Raw genomic sequence first — 7,462 nt, 5'->3', positions numbered from 1 at the left:
GCATGAAATTAGTGTAATGGGATGAGCCTTTATTCCAGGGCTATATCCGGCTGAAATTTCATTATAAGTAATACATCAAGGAGAAAATGTCTGTGGTCTATGCTGTTACATATGAGTAAGAAAGTCAGTTATTGAATTATCACACTCCCAGTTGCTGTACATATTCAAAGAGTTTTGTTTGATTGGGATGCTGTTATTCACTGGCTGAAGCTGTCCAGGCAGGGAGGATTGGATGAAGGTCCTCTCGGTTTTCACTGATCCAGCACTTTAGCCCCCCTACACACACACACACACACACTTTTCACATCCTTCAAACGCCTTTCATTTACACCGTGCCAATCGACCAGGTAGCTTAAACTGTATACAGCAGGTTGCCAATGTCAAAAAGACAGGAGAAAGTCACAGAGAGGAGGCCCTAAAGTGGACTGAAACACAATTTGTGGTTAGTTTTTTTTCAGATTGTTTTATTTCAAACGACTAACAGCTGGTCGAGATTTCTGCAGTTGACACAAAAAATACATTCTCACTGTATGTGCACAGGGTGGTTCAAGTTTACCTGTGATATGTGTAGAATTTGCTGGATTGCTACTAGTCGGCCTCCAGGTAAATCATGCTTGTGGTATAGTCTTAATCACAAGTGGAAGGTGGGCAGAAATGTGTCCTCTCAGCAGGTGAGTAACATGCATATAGTGTCAGGAGTGAAGTAGCATAAAGAAAAACACTTGTTTGTTTTGTTTTGTTGAGCAGAGACAAAGCCTGCGTCCCGAATAAAGGACCTCGCCTTTTTATTGGGGAAGCCCAGCAACACTTGAACATGGTTTGTGGATGATACTTTAACGCAGAGCAAAGGTGCTTCTGCGCAAAAAGCCTTTAAATTCTTGGTTTTTAGCATTCACACACACATGCATATTCCTGCTATATCCGGTGTTTCCTCAAACCTTTTAATTTCACTGCTGATAAATAATTTACAGTAATAGACCTTCCTGCACAGAGAAGACAGTCCGTGGCCGTTGGCGCCATCTGCTGGGAAAACTGCAACGAAACGCAAATTTCATAAAGGATCAGCCATGTCAAGATTATTTAACTGTTAAAAAATCACCCCCCCACCCCATTCTCTTATATTATGTAGGAAAATTGAAAATAGGTGCAGCAAATTATTGAAACATATGCAAACATAATGGAAATACAATATATGAGGCAAAAACAGACTTTGTACAATTCTAATCAGTTTGAAAGTCAATCTTAGCCATGACCACCTTTATTCTGAACTCTCTGAGGCAGCTTTCTTCTAATTTCTTTAAGCAGTCTTCAGGAATAGTTCCCCAGGCTTCTCAAAGCTCTTCTTTGGATGTTGGCTGCCTTTTTTTCCGTTCTCTGTCAAGATGATCCCACACCGCTTCAGTAATGTTGAGGTCTGGACTCTGGGCAGGCCAATCCATGATTGATAGTGTTCCACTGTATGTTTTTCTATCCAGGTATGCTTTTACTGCATTGGCGGTGTGTTTGGGATCATTTCTCCCTGTTTTCTTTCTTAATAATGGCTTCTTGACAGCCACCCTTCCACTGAGACCATTTCTGATGGGTCAGTAAACAGTAGATGGATCAACTGAAGGACCACATGGGCTCTGCGCAGAGGGGGCATAGCTCAGTGGAAGAGCATTTGACTGCAGCTCAAATAGTCTCTGGTTCAATTCCAGAGGCCCCCTGTGGTAGGGGAGAAAAAACAGATAATTCCTCTGTAAACATTCATGTAAAAGGACTAGAGGGGAAAAGCAGCTAACATCCAAAGAAAATATTTTAAAGACCTTAGAAAGGCTGGGGAACTTTAGCTCACAGCTACTTTAAAAAACCTACAAGAAACTCCATCTCCATGGAAGCAAAATAAATGAGGATTGGCTTAAACATTTTGCACTGTACTGTGTGTTCAAGTGCTGAGTATTGGATTTTATTTATAAATAAAAACTTACACTAGATTTCAAAGAACCTATGAAAAGTTTTGTGTTTATAGGTTCGGCCTGACTCCACATGGCAAGACACAAGCTCATGAAGTTTTATTGGCTCGTGTTATTGAACATAAACTGAAACACAATCGCAAGAAAAGGCATACTACCGGTTACTCATGGCCACTATTTGCAGAACCTTCCTTTGAAAAACAAGTGGTAAGTGATTCTGACCTGGCACAAATGCTATCTGGTAAGTAAAGCAAACAGATTTTATCTATATAGCAAATTTAAAACCAAAGTGGTTTACAGTTAATAAAGAGAAAGAAAAACAAAAAAGTTCCCAGACTTCCTCTACACACATTCACACACTGCTTGCATAAAATAACACAATTACCTGTCTTTCAGCTACAGTTCCAGAAATCAGACGCATGGTTGATTAAAAACAAACAAACAAACTAACAAAAAAAGTTGTGTTAACAGCTTAGATTTAAAAACACTAACACTTGATGTATATGTGAGCTCTTGGTGCAACAACAGCAAAAGCAACAACCCCCTTTCTGAATAAGCTTCATCCCTGGAAGAGACTGACTGGGATGCAGACCTTAATGATCTTGAGGGAGTGTGTGGACGCAGTATATCTACCACATAATCAGATGCTAGGCCATTTAAGACTTTAAACAAAACAGTGCCACTTTACACAGGATTCTGTAATGCACAGGGAGCTGCCAGCACTGGAACAATGTGACCTCTCTCTTTTTTTTTTTTTTGTCCAGTCACTAATCTGGCTGCAGCATTTTGGACTAACTGTAAACAAGCAAGGTTGACTGGCTAACTCTAGTATGCAGTGCGTTCCAGTACTCCACTCCAGATTTAGCAAAGACATGTATGAATTTCTAAATCTGATAAGATTTTATTTGGAGATTATTCTGGGCTGAAAAAAAAAAAAACTTTGATCACCATATGGGCTTGTTTTTCAAATTTCAAATTTGTATCAAACATTATTCCAAAATTGTTAACCTCTGTTTTGCAAAAAACTGGTAAAAGAGTCAGGTCATCCTTCATGCTGTCAGCTAGAGACGGAAGGCCCCACAGTATAACCTCTGTTTAGCTGTAGGAAACTATGGAACATTTAGTTTTTTATATCCAAGATACAATTATTGAGCCCTCATGTATAGAGTAGTGATTTCCAAGATTCAGTGGTATACATTTGTAAATAATCTGCATAGCAATGAAAGGAGATGTCATATTCACGAATAACTTGACCTAGAGGGAGCATGCTCAAAGAAAACAAAACAGGCCATAAAACAGAGCTTTGGGGAACTCCAGGCGTCATAATTACAGCTGCAGAGGAGTACTTTCCAGCGTTAACTGGGAAAGTCCTGTGTTTGATATAAGACTGAAACCAATTTAAAGCCAAACCCTTGACTGCTACACAGTGTTCCAAAGGCTCGGTGAGTAAATCATGATTGACAACGTAAAAGGCCGCACGCAAGACCCACAGAATCCAGATGGGATAATCACCAGAATCATCATTCAGTAAAATATGATTTGTTACTTTGAAAAGAGCAGACTCGGTATGGTGAAAGTCCCTGAAACCTGACGGAAAGGTCTCATAAGTGCTGTTCTTGTCCTGGAAAAGACAAAAGTTTAGTTAAAACAACTTTTTGTGGAACTTTATCCAAAAATAAAAGCTTTGAAATATCCACTGCTGTTTCAGCGGCTCCTCAGACACTGTGAAAGATTTTGGATCAGGCCTCTAGAGACAGTGTCCAAGAAAAAAAAACAAAAACATTTGGTCTGAAAACAGCACACAACTGCAAACTCTTACTTTGCCAAAGAGCATAAAAAGAAGCTAATGAATATTGGTGGCACAATTTTGGACACATGAAATCAAAATAAATGGATTTGGATCAGATGGAGTCCAGCATGTTTGGCGTGGACCTGGCCGGGATTACAGCAGCTGGAGCCGCATCTGCACACGTACAGATGACATTTATAAAGTGCTCTATGAACACAGGTTTGATGCATGTTGAAATACGCAATAAAAGATGAAAGATGGCTTCTAGTCTCAAGACACTTGACAGGACAGAAATTTCCAACATGCCAAAATGAGCATGATCTCAAACACACTGAAGCAATCATAAAATAACATTTAAATGAGAAAAAGGGAACGCTGTCAGCAATCCCCTAAACTGGTGACATAAATCCAACTGAACACCTCGGGAGTGTTTTAAAGTGGACAATAGAGAAACAAAGACCAAAACAAACTGCCTGATTTTATTCGCTTAAGAGCAAATGTTTTCCATTTGCTCCTCCTTCTGCATCCGCACTTGTAGTTCCCCGTCTAGCATCGACAAAGAAATGGGCTGAAATTGGTTGAATAGTACTGCGATGTAGATTTATACTGTGGTCCGTCCATATAAGAGCAGAGTAAACTAACATACATCCCTTTGCATTAACCGTGTCACGCAGCATGTGCACTTACTGAAGCCTACTGGTCGCTGTCAACAGATCCTTCTTTGCCAGCACTTGTTACCCTACTGGTTTAGACATTAAATTTCACCATCCCACTTTCTGCTTATTTGTAGGCTGTGCAGCCATTAAACTTGAATTTGTTGTTGTCGACAAACAAACAAACAAAAAAACAGTGTAGAGGTCAATATGGTTGCTTCGGGAGACCTTTAGGAGTTTTTTTTTTTATTTGTTAAATAATCACCACTAGGTGGTGCTTTAACAGTATCTGCACGCAGTGCTTAACAACAGCTTCTTTGTTCTCTGCCACTTGCCCGCTATTAATCTGCATGCTGTGATACAACAAGGGCGAAGCAAAAGAGGAGGAAGGAACAAATGGACATAATGACGGTAAAAAAGTAGATCACACACGAGCAGGTGGAGATGCACGCATGTCACCTCTAGGGGGACTCCTGCGATCAAGAATGGGATGGGATTGGAGTGTGTGTGTGTGTGTGTGAGAGAGAGAGAGAGAGAGACAGAGAGAGAGAAAGAGAGGGGGGAGCGCTGTGAAAGTAGGGTTGTAGCTTTGGCTGGGAAGACTGTCCGGAAGGCTGTCCTGCCAATTTCGCAGTTTTACCCCTTCTTTCCACAAGGACAGCTCCGCATCCGAAGCGTGTCGCGGCTGCTGCGTAAAGCCCGAAGACGGGGCTAAACTGGAGCTCCACTGCAGTGTTACGGTCGCTCCGATTGGATATCCAATGGTAAGTACACTGCATGTCTTAAGCTGTGTTGGGCAACTGATCCGCACAATGTTAATTTGTTTCAGCTCGGCGAAACTGAAATGCAGTCAGATGATACAGCTGTCGAAAACAGTGGGAGCAGTTCACTTGTACTGGAGTGTTTTACTGTGATGATTGCGGCGGCGCTGAGCCGCCTGAACTGTTCTGCAGGACAGTACACAATAATACTGGTCCTTACGGAGACGTAGGCAACACTTTTTTTTTTAATGTGACATGACACGAAGAGGTGAGTCAGCCCGGTGACACTTTGCAATTTTGCCCAAAGCGTTTCACCAGCGTCCTCTTGTCCAGTGACCCGTTTGAAGTCCAAACATAACGACGTACACGTTAATGTTGAGGGAACAGGCCCAGGGTATAGCCCTTGTACAGCCCTCTACAGTAGTCCGGTGAGCTGGATTGCACATCCATGCGATGTCAGGGGATCAGCTGCCCAGACTGTAAGTTGCCTGACGGAATGTTTTACTCACGACAAGTTGGTAAAGGCGGTGAGGTGTGACAACCTGCACTTTCTTCTGCAGCCCACAGACTCCAGGCTGAGTTAAGACTATCCGGATCCAACGCTGTCTTCGTGACAATTGTGGTTAAAGCGGCTACATTTGAACAGCGAGGCTACTCAGTGCGTCCTCTTATGTAATGCGCTTCGGCCGACTGCCCTTAACCAGACACAACCTGGGCCTACACGTGTAATTGACAAACATGTTTTCTGACATAAGGATCGTTTCATCGCTGATGACTGCAGGACGGGCTGCTGCTCGGTTTCATATGCAAAACAATAAAGATGTTCGTACTGAAACGTTACGGAAAGCATCGTCCTAATTTGTAACACATGGAGGACGACTGATTCAAGTACAGTACAGAGTCACTTCATGATTTATGGCAGATGCATGCAGGCACAGATTGCGTTACATAAGAGCCGCATATCACAGCCTGACCTGTCGTAAATGTATAAGGTTGAGACTGAGGTTATTTCTGCAGGAAAAAGAAGGTGAGCTGGCCACGTACTTCCAGTGTACCAGAGTGGGTCATATGCGAAACCGATGCACCCAACATGAAACAGCATCCTGATTATTGTATTGGTTTGCAAATGTTGCAGTCAGCTATTAATATGTTATTATTACAAGGAGTTTAATTAAATAGTTATTGGAGAGATGGTTTCTCAGCTGGTCCCTGTGTAGGTTAGGTTTATTGCAAATTTGAAGTCATCCTTTTAGTTATATTTTCAGCTTGGCAGCAGAGCTTTCATGTTACAGGCTGCTGCTGATTATAAACATGTGTGTGGTTCATGCTCGCTCTTCCCACCATTAGTCTCAGCTCGGTCAGCTTAGATTTGCTTATTGAGTTTACAGGTTAGCAGTGTCCTTGAATCCAGCTATAGTGAGTCATCAAAGCTAATGGGGGAAGCATGGACAATTTAATCTGGACTGGAGAGCTCTTGATCTTTGATGGTACTCACTCACTAGGCCTTTGTTGTCAAATAGAGCACACCCATCCCTGCCCACTCAAGATGTTAGGGGCAGATTTTAGTAACAAAGCATGAAAGAGTGCTATCTCCCAAGAAGTGCTGTTAGATATCAGTTGTAAAAGCTGGCAGTCAGTGGAGAGTTGTTTGGAATGGGACCGCATTCTTTGTCATGGTTTCATGACAGAACTGACCAACAGCACCTGCTGCATGAGGCAGTAATTGGAGGAGATTTTGCTGTTACAGTCCAGTGTTTTGCAGGCAGAACAGAAAATCATTTCCATGAAAGTGCAGTCCCAGCCTATTTGAGGCATGCAAAGAGAAAGAATGAAATGGGCAAACCATACAAAGACATGAACAGTCAGTGGCCTAAATGCACCCTGTAACACCAAACACATATGTAATATGACAAATACATATTATCGATGTTAATGCGTCCAGGGGATATAGCCTCATGCTTTGTTTGCTTAATAATATAACGATTTTCTGTGTTTGTTTTCTGATTTGCTTTTTCAGGACAACAGGTGTTTTTTTAAAGGCACGTGGTGGTGTATAGGGTTGACACACTGACTGGTTCTACAAAAGAAAGCAGCTCAAATACAGATGTACCTCTGATGCCCCCGGCCAGTCTGAGCTCATGGTGTGTGCTCGCTGGGGTAAACTAGTGACCTGACCAAAGAGCGCAGTGTTGCTAAACACAATAAAGCCCCCACAGGTGAGGGGATCCTCAAATGTCTTTATCCCTGAAGCTGACATTTGGTGTGCTCTGATGCATGTTGAGAGTAAAAGCTCCAAGTTCAGTGTTG

The 7,462-nt window shown here is 42.1% G+C and overlaps 1 protein-coding gene and 1 non-coding gene across 2 annotated transcripts in view; both read left to right on the top strand.

Moving 5' to 3' along the window:
- Window positions 1-1,634: 1,634 nt before the first annotated feature.
- trnac-gca (transfer RNA cysteine (anticodon GCA)) lies at window positions 1,635-1,706 on the top strand. Its single transcript has one exon. It is a non-coding gene; the product is annotated as a tRNA-Cys (tRNA).
- A 3,216-nt stretch (window positions 1,707-4,922) lies between these two features.
- Window positions 4,923-7,462, top strand: part of LOC115782639 (adenylate cyclase type 6-like) — a 33,403-nt gene continuing 30,863 nt past the window's right edge. The window contains exons 1-2 of the mRNA XM_030732936.1: window positions 4,923-5,158; window positions 7,173-7,371. The gene's annotated coding sequence lies outside the window, so the exon portion shown is untranslated. The remainder of the gene's footprint in view (window positions 5,159-7,172; window positions 7,372-7,462) is intronic.

Source organism: Archocentrus centrarchus, chromosome 7 (genome assembly GCF_007364275.1).
Source record: "Archocentrus centrarchus isolate MPI-CPG fArcCen1 chromosome 7, fArcCen1, whole genome shotgun sequence".
Taxonomy (NCBI): Eukaryota; Metazoa; Chordata; class Actinopteri; order Cichliformes; family Cichlidae; genus Archocentrus; species Archocentrus centrarchus.
The sequence above is the reverse complement of the archived record's forward strand: the minus strand, read 5'-3'. Positions and strand labels throughout refer to the sequence as shown.